At 48.0% G+C, this 15,302-nt stretch overlaps 1 long non-coding RNA gene across 2 annotated transcripts; it reads left to right on the top strand.

The window, feature by feature from the left end:
- Positions 1 to 265: 265 nt before the first annotated feature.
- On the top strand, positions 266 to 3,932 carry LOC121015228 (uncharacterized). 2 transcript variants are annotated; one of them, XR_005783713.1, is made up of 4 exons: positions 266 to 561; positions 1,077 to 1,144; positions 1,785 to 1,907; positions 3,697 to 3,932. It is a non-coding gene; the product is annotated as an uncharacterized LOC121015228 (long non-coding RNA). The 2 variants fall into 2 exon arrangements; XR_005783712.1 differs by having other exon boundaries at positions 267 to 561; positions 1,082 to 1,144.
- The last annotated feature ends 11,370 nt before the right edge of the window (positions 3,933 to 15,302 follow it).

The following is a 15,302-nucleotide window of genomic DNA, read 5'->3' as shown; positions in this document are numbered from 1 at the left end:
GTGCCAGGACCCTGACTGTCCACGTACCACATGGGGCTGGCGTTGGTGGTGAGGCCACAACTCTTGGAAGGTGTTAAATGCAGGGCAGGGGAGCCCACAGGGAGCACTCAGGGAGCGTGGTTAGGACTAGACCGTCTGGGGTTTTGTCCCGGTTCTATCACCCAGAAAATAGCCATGGAACTTCAGACAACTTGTGATCCTTTCTATGCAGCTTCAGTTTTATTCCATAAAATGATGATGTTGATGATGGTAATGACGTCACATATGTCACGGGGTCATTTTGAGGATCAAATAAGTAAATTCATGTGAAGTTTTAAAATGGCACATCGCAAGTTGCCAGAAACATTAGCTATTTCTTCTTACGGTGGTATATTCTCCCGAAACACATCTTCTTCCAGGTCACACAAAAGGCCTAGTCAGCCATCAACCTCCATCTGTCTTTGAATAATGTGATTGTGACACAGTTTCTTCTGTGGTTCCAAGGACCTTGAGGCCATCTCTGTCCCAGGGGAGGCCCATGTGCCCAACTCCCATCCTCAACCACCCCTTCTGAGAGCTCTGGTGAGGTCTTGGGAATCCAGTCATGGATATCCCTGGTCCCCAGTAAGACTGCGGTTTGCTGAAGGTTTGTTTTACTCATGAATGTGTATCAAGGGCCTAACATAAGCCAGGCACTATGCTGAGCCTTGGGGATGCTGTGTTAAACTTACAAGGACTCTCTTTCTGCATTGGGCTATTCAGTTAGGATCATAAATGACCCCTGAGCCACAATGGACCAAGTTTAGAATAGCCACGTAGGAGTGGCGAGTGTCAGTGGCTCTAAGATTCTTGGCTGCTTGGATGGGTTTGGGAGGGACTTCTATAACCACCTATGTTCTAAAGATGTCACATGTCATACCCATATCATTTTGTTGGATTTTCTTTAGAAAAGAGGGCTTGGCATGATTCTGGCCAAAGGCCTCCCTTTTCTACAAAGAAAGTCCACGAATTTTAACTCCCACCATGACCATCACCACCATCATCATGGTCACAACAACAGAAAACTGCTTTTCTTATTTTGGCCACCTTTTTTCCAGAACAGAAGATGGCACAACAGAGTCCTTGGCAGCCTTCTCTCTGAGGTTCTTCATTTTTCGGTCAAGAGGTAGGTTCTCCTCCAGTCCCCAGGAGAAGAGTAAGGGACAAGGTGTGCTCCAGACAAAAATCTTAAAGTGAGGCATTCAGAAAGGAGGTCAGACTGGTTCAGTGAGTGGTTAAATTCTTCTTGAGTTCATAAGGCCTGGAACTTCTGTCACTTTTCATCCTTAACTCCCTCACCCTCCCTTCCTCACCTGTGCTCCCCACCCTGCACTGGGCATGGGCTTGGAGTCTGGGGGACCTGCTCCATCCTAGCTGTGTAACCCCAGGTAAGTGGTTAAGGATAAGAATATCAACCTCATAAGATTATTATGAGAATCTGATGTCAATAAACCACTTGGTCTAGTATCTGGTACATAGTAAATGCTCATTGGATGCCTGTCATCCATCTATTGTCTATCTTTACTGTCTAGGTATCATCTTCATGATTAAAGCATCTTTTTTTGGTTCAGATTATCTATAGGTGTGTGACAAATAACCCCAAACTTAGTGATATAAAACAATTATCATTTATTCTTCTTATCTCTCATGGTTTTGGGGTTAGCCAGTCAGTTCTCACTTGGGTTCTTTCATGTGGTTTCATTCAGAAGGTGGTTGGAATCATCTTAAAGACCTCCTCACTCTCTCATGTCTGGTGATTGATGCAGACTATTGGCTGAGACCTTAGCTGGAGCTGTCTGTTGGGACATCTGTACGTGACCTCTCCATGTGGCCTGGGCTTCCTCACAACATTGCGGCTGGGTTCCAAGAGCAAGCATCCCAAGAAACAGGTAACCACATGGAAGCTCTGTTGCCTTTTTTTTGACGTAGCCTTGGAAGTCACAAAGCATCATTCTTGCCATACTCTACGGATTGAGGGAGACACTTAGGTCTGCTTAGGTTCAAGGGAAAGGGACCCTTCATCTTGATGGGGGAGAGACCAAATCACATTGCAGGAAGACTATGTAGGAGGAGATATTATTGCAGCCATTTCTGGAATATAATCTTCCACAGTTTGATCTCTTCATTAGACCTTGATGTTTTCTTGTCCTCTGGTATTCACCCTCTTAGAGGGTTAGACAATACCCTCTCTGTGCCCTTTGGGAAATCTACTGCATTAGAGACAGCAGTGTCCTAGGAGCCCAGATCTTTGGTTTCTTGAACCAACTCTGTGTGGTGCTTCTGAGCCAGTCTGGAGCTACTCACTGCCCCTTCTCCATTTCCATACCTTCAGTACTACAGAGACTCAGAGGCAGAAGAGGGTATTTTATAGCTGAGTTTTCTACTCTGATTAGCTCAACACTTCTCCACCCAAAGGAAGAAAGTCAAATCATTTTATGGGATTTGGGGCTGGGATATCCACAGCCACAACCCTCCAAACACCAGCTCTTCTGGTTCAAGAACTCATTCCCAATAACTTCATCCCTGGCTCACCATCGTTCCAGAAGCCCAGAGTCTCCCAAACTTACCTTTTCTTCTATCCTCACTGTATTGTCTCTTGCTACATAACGCATTACAATAAAACTTAGTGACTAGAAATAACATATACATATACTATTATCTCACAGCTCATGGGTCAGGAATACTGGTGTAGCTCAACTGGGCCCTAGGCTCAGGAGCTCTCGCAAGGCTGCAATCAAAACTGTTATCTGGGGCTGCGGTCTCATCTGAAGTCTTGGCTGGGGAAAGAGTCATTTCCAGGCTCACTCATGATAGTCAGCAGGTCTCAGGCCTTTACTGTATCTTGGCCAGAGGCCTCCCTCAGTTCTTTGCCTTGTGGACCTCTCCATAGGACAACTCATGATCTGACAGTTTCCCTTATTATAATGAAAAAGTGAGCAAACAAGAAGAGAATGAGAGCAAGGTGGAAGTCACAGTATTTTACCACCGAATCTTTGAAGTGCCATCTCTGTTGTATCCCATTCTTTAGACACAGGCCATTGAGTGCAACTCTCATTTAAGGTGAGGATTTTACACAGGGCATGAATAGTAGGAGATGGGAATCATTGGGAGCCATTTTAGAAATTGCCTATCACGGACACCACGGCCATGGGATTTGGGGGAGGCAGATGTGAGATTCTGCTTTGCTGATAATAAAAGAGGACATGAACTTTCATAGCAGCATTATTCAGAATAATCAAAAAGTGTAAACAGCCCATATGTCCATCACTGGATGAATGGATAGAAAGATGTGGTATATCCATACAATGGATATGAAAAGAGATGAAGTACTGATAGGTACTAGAACATGAATGAACTTTGAAAATATACCAAGTGAAAGAAGCCAATCACAAAAGACCACATATTGTATGATTCCATTTACACGAAATGTTCAGAATAGGCAAATGTGTAGAGACAGAAAGTATATTAGTGGTTGCCAGGGGCTGGGGGACCTGGGGGCACCAGGGGGGTACAGTGGGTTGAATGGTGGCCCTAAAAACATATGTCCGTATTCTAAACCCAGAGCCTGTGAATACGACCTTATTAGGAAGAAGGGGTCTTTGCAGATGTAATTGAAGATCTCGAGATCATCCTAGATTTTGGGCAAGACGTAAATTCAGTGACATGTGTCCTTATAAGAGAAAGGCAGAGGGAGATCCCAAACCCAGACATCTGGAGGACATCACACGGAGATGGGGGCAGAGACTGAAGTGACGTGGCCACCAGCCAAGGAACACCTGGAACCTCCAGAAGGTGAAAGTGTCAAGGGAAGATCCCCATGTAAAGCTTTTGTACAGAACGCGGCCCTTGCATCTCCTCGGTTTTAGACTCGACTCCACAACTGGGAAAGAATAAATTCCTGTCATTTTAATCCACTAAGGGTGTGGTAATTTGTTACCGCAGCTCCAGAAAATGAATTCAGAGGGTACTGGCTAAGGGGTACAGGGTTTCTTTTCAGGATAATGAAAATATTCTAGAATTGACTGGGGTGAGAGTACACAACCCTGTGTATAAACTAAAAACCATTGAGTTGTTCACTTTATTTTTATTTATTTATTAAAAGATTTTCTTTAAATGTTTATCTATTTTTGAGAGGGAGAGAGAGACAGAGTGCAAGCTGGGGAGGGGCAGAGAGAGAGGGAGACACAGAATCCGAAGCAGGCTCCAGGCTCTGAGCTGTCAGCACAGAGCCCGACGCGGGGCTTGAACCCACAGACTGCGAGATCATGACCTGAGCTGAAGGCCGACACTTAACTGAGCCACCCAGGAACCCCGAGTTATTCATTTTAAATGGGTGAACTGTATGGTATGTGAATTATATCTCAACAAAATCATTAAAAGTAAAGTAGTTGGGGAGATTTTCCCCTCTTGCAGCAAGCCAGGGACAGAGGCAGATCAGAAGAGGGACAGTTTTGCTTCAGCCTGGACTATTCCATAATGCCAAGCTGCTCCCCCAGGTAGCATTTTTCTCCACCGGCCCTTGGCATTTGGGCCCTACGTTCCAGGTCATAGTGGTGCCATGGGGAGGCAATGTGTTCAGGAGATAGTCACACCTTCCCTGCTCCCTCTTTCTCATTCATGTCACCATTCCCTCCTGTTCATGTTTAACTTTCTCTTCTCACCTCTCAGTTTTCACTCTATGCTGCCCACCCCTCAACGCCACCACCCCGTTTTGTGCTTCACCCCCTCTTCCCCTTCCAAATTGTAAAGCTCCAGGGTGGAATCCATTTCCAATCCCTCAGATGTCAGGGGCATTGAAAGCATGGCAAATATTTCCGAGATCTAAATTACACCGACCCCGGAAGGCAGAACTTGCAGTATAATCCAGGTTATGAATTGTAAATCAGACGCCATGCAAAGTACTTGCAAAAATTCAATAAAGCTTTTGCTCCCAGCACAGCAAAGCCCGGCCTAAGGAGGCAGGAGGAGGCAGCTGGGGAGAGAAGGAAGGAAAGGGAGGCATGTGATGGGGAGGGAGGGCAGACGGTGGGTGGGGCTGGTCTTAGCACTGCTTGGTCAAGGCTCTCATGGCCAGCAGTTGCCCCTGCTCCTGTTAGTAGGAGTCAAGAGGTCTCCATGGCCTTTGGCTAACACGTCCTCCAGGATTTAATTCAGTCTTGCAAATAAGAATACGATCTTTGCCAGGCAGTCTAAAACCTACAGAGGCCATGAAAGTGAAGGGGGGCTTCTAGACCACTCATTTGGCATCAACTCTCAGGCTGCCTGTTTATACAAGTTGTTACCCAGGTGTCTTGCAGGTCCAGAGCGGGTGACAGTCACTGATATGTATGTAGTAGGGGATGCCCTGCCTGATATTAAATTCGTTTTCATCTCCGTGTTAGTGAGAAAGAAGTCAGAGAACTCGCTGTGGATCCACTGCTGTAGGAGGGAATGCAGTGTCACCCACGCCCAGCCCAGAGTCTTATTTAGAAGCAAGGTTGAGGAGCAATGGCCCCACTTCATGGCTGGAAGTGGGTGGCCCAAAGGCTTTTATGTTTTAAGGACTGGCGATTGCAAGAGAAAGGAGTGGGGGAGAAACAGCACAGGTACTCACTTCTCCCCTGGCTGCCAGGGCTGGAGATACACAGAGGTACGGTAGTAGTTCTGCCAGCCCGAGCTGGGGGATTCCTGGGAGGTCGTATTTTGTACAGTGATGTCTCTGGAGCACAAGAAGGTCAATAGCGCCATTCATTCAAGAACTGAAGGGAAACAAGAAGTGCGTGGAGATGGCGCCTCACCGCTCACACCTGGCTTCACGGGTGTCCCAGTACATCTGCACAGATGACCCACTGATTCATTTCACATCCACCTGCTGGGCACTGTGCTGGCTGCCAGGAATATGAGGGGTACAATGAGGTCCTTCCTCGAGCAGATCTGATGGTGATAGACTGAATCCTTCCTCCCCGGCTCCCAGATGCTCAGAAGACCCAGGTAGCAGGCACCAGCCTCAGGGACAGAGCAGGTGCTGCCCTTGGTCACAGCAGAGCTATGGGGCTGGTATAAAGAAGACTTGAACTACCAGTGTTGGGAGGGGGGTTGCCAACACAGGGCTTTAGGAGGCCTGAATGTTCCCAGCCTATTAATAGTCATGACGAGAAGGATGTGGAAAGCCTTCTCTTCAGGTGCTCAGGGCTCTGCTAGGCAATTACAATGCAGCATTGCACATGACTCTAATGAGGACACCATTAATATTGAGGGCAGCCCTAGCTCTGGGCTGCATCCTGGGAGACCAGCCTCATCAGGGAGGCCTGGCCAGAAAGAGTTCAGCACAGCCTTTTTTCTATAAAAAACATCTGTGTCTGTCTATTTGTCTGTCTCTGTCTCTGTCTCTCCCTCCTTGCGGAATTCCTCCCGCCCCCTGTACACCCTTGAAGAACATGGAGAATATGCAGTGTAGGTGTGAAACTGAGCCTGTTCAAAACCCCAAGGCCTATGTGGCTCAGCTCTACTATCTGCAAACCTTTGGCAGGTGTCCTCCCCAGCACACACACTCCATGATCCCCACCTCCTGATATTCATGTGCTTGTATAAATCCACACCGCCACCACCCTTCGAGTGTGGGCTTCTACCCAACAGAATAGAGCAAAGGTAAAGGAACGTCGCTTCTGTGATCAGGCTTTATAAGATTGCCATTTGTGTTGTTAGCACATTCCATTGCCTTCTGGCTTCTGTGCTTTGATGAAGGAAACTGGCTTGTTGGAGAGGCTCACCTGGCAAGGAACTGACCTCCAGCCAATAGCCAGCTCGCAGCTGAGACCTCAGTTCAACAACCCTCGAGGAACTGAATCCTGCCGGCAGCTACGTGAGCTTGGACTTGGATCTTTCTCCACTCAAGCCTTCAGATGAGACCCCAGCTCTGGCCAACACCTTGATGGCAGCCCTGAATAGAGGCCCAGATGAGCCAGGCATGGACTCTTGGCACACAGAAACTGTGAGATAGTAACTGTGGCTTTTAAGCTGCTAAGTTTTTGGGATGAATTGTTACCCAGCAGCAGATAACTCATATAGCAAACGATTTAACTTTTCAGGATTTTGTTTCTCATTTGGAAACCAGTTCTGATCCTACGATCTCACAGGGTTGCTGAGAGGATTAACTGATTGGGTGCATGTAAGGTATGTTTTACAGTGCTGAGCACCCAGAAAACAGGGAAGAGCTGCTTCATTATTAATTTACATCATCCTAAATAACAATGGCTATTTTGGACCACTGTGTTTAGAACCCCTGAGCTGGCTTGTCCAGGGGAATACCAACGAGATCAGATATAGTGCTTCAGTAACAGTGCTTGCATTTATACAGAGTTCTCCAGTTAACAAAGCTCACTAACATTGCACTCACTTGACAGGTGAAGTAGGAAGCCGGGCCTTTCCAAAAAAATTTATTTGGCGTATATTTTCAGAAGGGACAGATCCCATTTTCCTACTTTTGGGCATCCTCACTGGCTTCCTGTCCTGCCTAGATCTTAGGCAACCACTTTTTTTTTTTTTTAAATAATTGAGGTAAAATTCTCAATGGTTAAAAGTAACCATTTTAAAGTGTATCATTAAGTACATTCCCAATGTTGGACAGTCAGTACCTTTATCTAACTCCAAAACATTAAAAAAATGTTTATTTATTTTGGGAGAGAGAGAGAGAGAGAGAGAGATAGAATGCATGTAAGCAGGGGAGGGACAGAGAGAGGGAGAAAGAATCTCAAGTAGGCTCAGCACTGTCAGCATAGAGCTCAATGTGGGGCTTGATCCCACAAACTGTGAGATCATGACCTGAGCCAAAATCAAGAGTTGGACACTCAATGAACTGAGCCACCCAGCAGCCCCTAGTTCTGCATCTTTCTATGACGTTGCTCACCTGACCACTGGTTCAGTTCTAACCACTGAAGACCCACCTACTGGCCATCAGATACCTTGCCCTGTCTGACCTCTGATCTGCCTCTCCCTGTGTCCCTTCTCCCATCACTGAACTGCCCACCAGGGTCTATCTTACTTTAGCGTCTCCTCTTGGACCTGTCACCTTACCAGACCCTCCCAAGTGTGCTGCTTCCTTCCATGAAGGCCTCTCCAGATCACATCTCCTCTGGCTTCTCTTGGGCTCCAACAGTGTCTGCTGCATTTAGTCCCAGCCGGAAGCTACCCAAGAAATGTGTCAGCAAAGCTGCAGCTTCTGTGTTACACAAACAACAGCTGATTCAATTTTTCTTAATTAGTACATTTAATTATTAGTAACATTTTTCTTAAGTAGAATTAATTACCCCATCACCAGCTCTGGCCAACTATGTCTTCTCACCATAGCTTCTTATTGATATTCTACTGAGGCCATATTCTCCCCCTCCCTCTGAGGCAATGGGAGCTTTTGGCAAAGGCTCCTGGGAATGAAGTCCCCACTTTGTGCACCTGTTGAGGATGCCAGCCAAGATGTTAAATCAAGCCAGAAATTGTGGGTGGGTGTGGCTGAGACCCAGGTGGAGAGAGAGGGATAGCTGCCCAAAGTGATTAGCATCTTTATTCCTCTGGGCTGAGTCTAACCCCTGGAAAGTTCCTTTTTGCATGTGGTTGGGAAGTTCCAGAACAAGTATTCAGCCAAGGGTGGTGGTGAGGAAGCAGACAGTGAAGGCTATCTGCTTTTCTCAGCTACCTGCTTCAAGGTGGCCAAGGAAGAAGGGCTCAGCCCAGCTAGCATGTCTGGATTTTTCCAGGAGTTCCCACTTTTGGATTCAGACCAGCTGCAGTCCAGCTGCAGTCCAGGAACAAGAATAAGAGTAGCTATTGAGAAACCTTATCAACCTGCACTTGCTTCCAAGTGTACATTGAAGGGGGCTCAAGAAATACTGGAGCTAGCTAGTCAGGGCAACTGTTTAAACCAGAGTTCTCAAAAGTTCCATAGAGCCTGAGTCCTAGCAGATGCTCTGGGAAGAAACAAAGGGGTAGATTCACAGCCACCAAACTTTGGGAAGTATTGCATTCCACACACACCTCTTCTAGTTATGTCACCCATCCTGGGGATTCCAGTGTTCTCATCTTGTCCCACCACCCAAGAATTCTTGACCCTGGGCAGGTCACTTACTCTCTGCATCTTGGTTTACCCAGCTGTAACACAGGGGTAACAACAGCACCAACATGAGGCTGAAATGTGTTAGTACATGTATGGTGCCGGGTGCATTGGGCTGTAGTCTCCATGGATGACGATTATTGTATCACTACCATCATCATCACCATCCTCATCATCACCACCACCATCATTATCACCACAACCATTATCACTGTCATCGAAATGATAAAGGATTTGACAAACTTTACATCTAAATAATCTCTTTAATTTTGATTAGCTCAGAGCTTCTCAAACATATTCAACAACAAAAATTTTTCAGAGCTGCAGAAGGCCAGTTCCTCGGGACATACTTTTGGAAATGCTGGTTGAAACACCCTAAGGCTGTGTTTTCCTCAAAGGTGTCTGGAGATACCCTGTAATTTATGTGTAGGTGTACTCCAGGGCTTGGCCACTTGACCCCTCTTTCCAGTCACTTCTTCAGCAATTGGGTCACAACGGGCTTAAGATGCTCCTCAGGAGTTTTGTGCTACTTTCCCAGGGTTCTCTAGCCCTAACTTTGTGCCAGTGTCACCTTGATAAACCACTTCCCACAGTCAGGGCTCAAGTCTCCATGGTGGATAGTGGTGTCCATTGTTCTGATAGTTTCAACATGTTAGTCCCCAGACATTTTATCTACTTCTCCATGTTGATATGGAGATGCACTGAAGGCCAGGGATCATCTCCTTGAGTCTATGTCCAGGGATGAACAAACAATGGGTGCATAATCCATGGGGCAACTGAACAGGGCGGAAGCTGAGAGAACACCACCCAGCTCCAATTCTGGCTGGAACAGGGCCGCCATCTGCAGCAAAGTCCAGGGTGGAGCGGAAGGGGCCCTGAATTTGGAGTCTGAAAACCAAGGTGCAAATTCTAGTTTGCTGGAAGCAGGGCCTTGGATGAGTTGCTTAAACATCTTGATCCCATCTGGAAAATGGGAATGCCTATATCCTTCAAGACCTTCTCACATGGTTGTGTTGAAGATCAGAGCAGACACTATATGGGAAAGCACCTTGTCTGGGGGAAAATGCCATGACGTGATGCTTTGGCATTGCCCTTGTGTCCCTCCTCTCACCCCCTGCCATCACCCCAACTGGGACAGGCATCGTGAGCAGGACCGAAGCCTGAGCAGTCACAACAATGTCGGGAATGAGCATTATTATGTGCTGTGACAATATTTGATGAATTCATATGTGCCTAGGGGAGCAGACTAAGTAGGTGAATAAAGTGAGAATATTCTCTGTGACAATCAATATTCCTTCAATTGAACCATCTCTGCAGATCTGACATTTTGATTTTTCTTTTTTGGACACATTAACTGGATTTATGCTTCCATACAGTGGAAACAGTAGGGAGAAGAGGTGGAGGCAGCCTTAGCAAGACAGGTGCTTCCGGGGAACCTGGGTAGGCTGATGAGAGTGGGTCTATTTGTAGAACACCCCAGATGGGAGCTGATGACCCTCTGCTCTGCCCACCTGGCTGCTGCAGTGCTGGAAGGCCCCAGTGGCCTGTGGTTCTTTCAGCTCTAGCACGAGGGCTGGGAGAGGAGCCAGCTCAGGCTCAGGAGCCCTCCTGCCATGGTGCTTTGGCCCAGGCTACCAGAAGGGGCCAGATCAGCTCAAGGCAGCAAGAAGGGCCAGATGACTTCTCCAGGGCCTCTCCGGGGTCCAGGTGAAGCACACAGGCTCTGATCACTGCCTGGGTTCAGCTGGTGGCTCTGTCATTTGCCAAAAAATGGTGGTAAGTGCATGACCTTTGCATGACCTTAGGCCAAGTTCATAACACCTTTTGTCTCAGTGTATCCGTTTGCAAAATGGAGCTGATAATAAAACTAACTTGTGTTGAGTGCCTTTAGGTGCCAGGCATTCTTTTCAGAGCTCTCCATGGATTGATGTACTTAATCCTGACAATAACCCAGTGGGATGAGTATAATAGTCCCATTTGCAGGCGAAGAAATGTAGAGACACAGCTATACATTTTAAGCAGGTGAGGGTTCGAAACTCAGTTCTGTCACCTAATGGCTGTGTAAGTCAAGACTGTTCATGGAAAAAAGTACAACTTGAATGAGTTTCAGCACAAACTGGGTGGCAATATTGACTTTGGTGGTTGGAAGGGATACTGGGGTTGCTCAAGGAATCCTAGAGAGGAAAGGCTGTAGAATCTTCCAGAGTATTCTAGAAGCCCCTAAAGTCTCCAGCATGTTTGGGGTTGGAAGGCCTTCTGTCCCATGTGTAATTTTGTCCTCTGTCATCACCTGTCATTATGTATCTCTGCTTTCCTTTCCAGGTTACTTTATTTTTTATTTTTATTTTTATTTTTATTTTTTTATTTTTATTTTTTTCAACGTTTATTTATTTTTTGGGACAGAGAGAGACAGAGCATGAATGGGGGAGGGGCAGAGAGAGAGGGAGACACAGAATCAGAAACAGGCTCCAGGCTCTGAGCCATCAGCCCAGAGCCTGACGCGGGGCTCGAACTCACGGACCGTGAGATCATGACCTGGCTGAAGTCAGACGCTTAACCGACTGCGCCACCCAGGAGCCCCTATTTTTATTTTTTTTAACATTTATTCATTTTTCAGAGACAGAGACAGAGCTCGAGCAGGAGAGGGACAGAGAGAGAGAGAGAGAGAGAGAGAGAGACACAGAATCCAAAGTAGGCTCCAGCCTCTGAGCTGTCAGCACAGAGCCCCACGCAGAGCTCGAACCCACAAACTGTGAGATCATGACCTGAGCCAAAGTCAGTTGCTTAACCGACTGAGCCACCCTGGCGCCCCTTTTCCAGGTTACTTTGTAAGGCAGGATAGCACAGAGCTTGGAGCAATGACTCAGGAATCTGCCCGTGTTTGCACCTGATGGCCACTTACTAGCAACATGACTTGGGGCAAGGCCTTTAGCATCTCTGCACTTCTCCTCATCCATGAAGTGGAATGACGATAGAACCTTCCTCGTACGTTTATTAAATTCTCCTCACTACATAGAAAGCGTGTGGAACAGTGCCCAGCATGTGGTGGGTGCTTAGTCCAGTTGGGAATCAGGGTTCCTCTTCCAGATTCTTTTCCTCCTCATGGCCCGCAGCCTTAGCTCGACCAGATCATCTGAGATCATCTTCCTTTCTGAGCCCGTGAACCAGTCCATCCCCAGGAAGGATTCTGACTGCCCAATCCTGATATCAGCCACTATGATCAGGCAGAGTGAGGTACTAAGATTGTCTAGATCTGGTTAGAGTACTTGTCCCTGTAAGGAAATTTGGAATGAGCCCAAAAGGTCACTGGGTGTCGCAGATGGAAAACCAGGCAGTTCAGAGCACACCCTTGCAGGCCATTGGATTCTAGCCTTTTGGTGTCTTTGAGCTGTTTTATGGCTCCGTAAGTTGTAGATAACTGATAGCAAAGTAAAATAACTCTTGTCTATAGACATGCAAATAAATTCTGTCCAGTGGTTCAATTGATTTCCCTCTTCTTTAAGGAACGAGTCCGTTGCAACCTTTGTAAATTCACATCCACTTTCCTTTGCTGTGTATAAATTTATGCCTTTTAGACTTCTCCTTTGGATTAGCTGTAATATCCGCCTGGTTCCATCACTAATATTAAACCAAATAAAATCTTTAACACGTGTTCAAGTACGAGAGTCACGATCTTGCCTTTCAGGGAAAGCTATGCTTTAACACGTCCGACGATAGGAAAGGTCACTAAGCAGACTGCAAAATAATTACCGTGGTCCGGTCTCCTAGCGGTGTGACCTTCATCCAGGCCTTAGTTTTCTCGTCTGTAAGATGGGAAACACTACATACTCCAGGCCATGCTTTGAGATTTTCCAAGAAAGGTATGGAAAGCAGCCGGCCCATGTCTGGGCACATAGGAGATGTGCAGTGACAGGGAGCTGTTGCAAGCATGGGGTTGGGGTTATTGCTGGTGTTACAGATGGCCCTGGTCATGCATCAACAACAGCCAAGTGGCATCACAGGCATGGAATGTAGGGAGAGGGACAAGAGGCACCATGCGTTCTCTAAGGCTCGTGTGGCTGCAACCAGAGAGGAGAGGAGGAGGGGAGACTTCTCTGAGCGAAGCCACACATGACCGGTGCACTGAGAGCCCCTGTAAATGTTAGCAGGCACATCCCACCCAAAGTGCAGTCAGCGTGGGGGACAGCTGTGGCCTTGGCATCCAGTACTTGGGGAAGTACATTGACATGGAGACGAGGTTTGGACTTGTCAGTACGTAGAAGGGGGTGGTCTCTGGCGGTGCCAGAGAGAGGCGGGAACGCAGGCATGTCTGCTTGTTTCCAGGGGAGGCTGCATTTTGCGGGCAGATGTGAACCTGTGGCTTTGGGGACAGCGTCCTCCATGCTGCACCTGTCAGCTTGTCCCCCAGCTGTGTGGCTCCCTCCCCCCACAATAGCTTGGCCTGAAGAAATCCCGGATGCTGTCATGAACATGAGTCTGTCTGCTAAGAGGAAGACCACACTGTGTCAGGTGGTAAGTGGTGAACTGCTCTCGCACAGAGCACAGGGCCACGAGGGCCTCTGTACTGAACACATTGCTCCCCGTCCCCCAGCTTTATCCCCAACTGCGACTGCATTCCTAGCTTTTGCTTTCCTTGGCTTTGACCCGAGATGGACTTTCTCCTCTGTGTTTCCGAGTGCATCTTGCTCCTGCCCCACTATAGGCTGGGTGTGACCACATCCAAACTGATCAGACAGCTTATTGGCATGCTAGACGGAAAGGAACCCCAATGCCCCTTGTCCCCATCATCCTCGGTTTGCACTTGTCCAAAGTAGCTGCTGGGAAGCTAGCTGGAGGCCAGGAGAGTCACCTCGGCCAGTTGAGGAGGGATGGGCAAGGGTGGCAAGGGTGATCCTGCAAAGAGTGTGGGGTCAGGGGCCAGTAGGGTGTGTCGGGAGAGGGCTTTGAGTCTTGACCAATTGGAGAAAAACAGATTGTGACTTACCACAGGTGGAAATGACAAATGATGGCCCGGGAAAACGACCGTGGACTTTATCAACCACAGGATACACGACCGAAGAGATCACCAGAGGCAGGAGGAGGTGGCTGTCCTTCTTGTCTCAAGGATATAGCTGGCCACGGACCTCCCCACTCATACCCAAGCTCATGATGCTGTGACTCTCCGTTTACCTGAGTCCTCCATGCAGGCTCCAGTGACTCAAACCCAAGTTGCTGGATCAGACAGGGCTCCCCTCACCCCATTATCCTTGACATTGAGCTGGTGGAAGCTGGTGGAGACAGAGCACCCCCCTAATAGACAAAAGAAACAGCAGTATGAGTGACTGTACGGCCCGCTCCACGTGGTCTGGTGGTTTTCCTCTTAGGCTCCCCGGAGAATTTTCCTTTGCTTACCTAAGCTGGCCAGAAGGGCTGCCTCTTCCAACGTCCCCAAGGCAACCACTCCATGTCAGCTAGGACTCCTGAACCCATGGCAACCTGCCAGTTGCTGCTTCTGGAAGTGAGACCTTACAGGCTGGCTGTCCCCCAGCAACACTGCTGTTCTCACTGGGTCAGGATGACCTCTTAGGAGGGTGCCAGGCCTGGCATACACTCTCTTCTGGAAAAAAACAGCCTCCCACTCTCCTGTTTAGGTAGATTCCATGTCAGTTTCAAGGGGGAGGTCTCCTGAGCACTCAACAGTTCTGTTGGGCCTTGGAAATGAAATAGGATTTTGACTGACCTTAGTGGGGGGGGGTCCTTCTATCTTTTATTCTCTATAGTGACCACCAAGCTTGGCCTAGGGGTTCACCCTTTCCCCATTCCTTTCCCTTTCTTTATAGCCTCAGTTTTGGACATTTATGCCCCTCTATCTCTGTCCATCTATCCATCCACCCACCTACTCATCCACCACCCATCCATCCACCATCCAGTTACCCACCACCTGCCCACCTTCCACCCTTCAATTCACCCATCCATTTACCTACCATTCAGCCCTCCACCCACCATCCACCCACCCATCCTTCCACCCATCTATCCATCCATCCACCCACCCATGATCCATCCACCCACCCACCATCCCTCCACCCACCCATCCATCCATCCACCCACCCACCATCCACCTATTCACAACCCACCCACCCATCCATCCATCCACCCACCCACCATCTATCCACCCACCCACCATCCCTCCACCCATCCATCCATCCATCCACCCACCCACCAT

This window comes from Herpailurus yagouaroundi, unplaced genomic scaffold (genome assembly GCF_014898765.1).
Source record: "Herpailurus yagouaroundi ecotype Mexico unplaced genomic scaffold, PumYag 206, whole genome shotgun sequence".
In the NCBI taxonomy this organism is placed as follows: Eukaryota; Metazoa; Chordata; class Mammalia; order Carnivora; family Felidae; genus Herpailurus; species Herpailurus yagouaroundi.
Note: the sequence above shows the minus strand (reverse complement) of the source record. Positions and strands in the feature narration are given on the sequence as shown.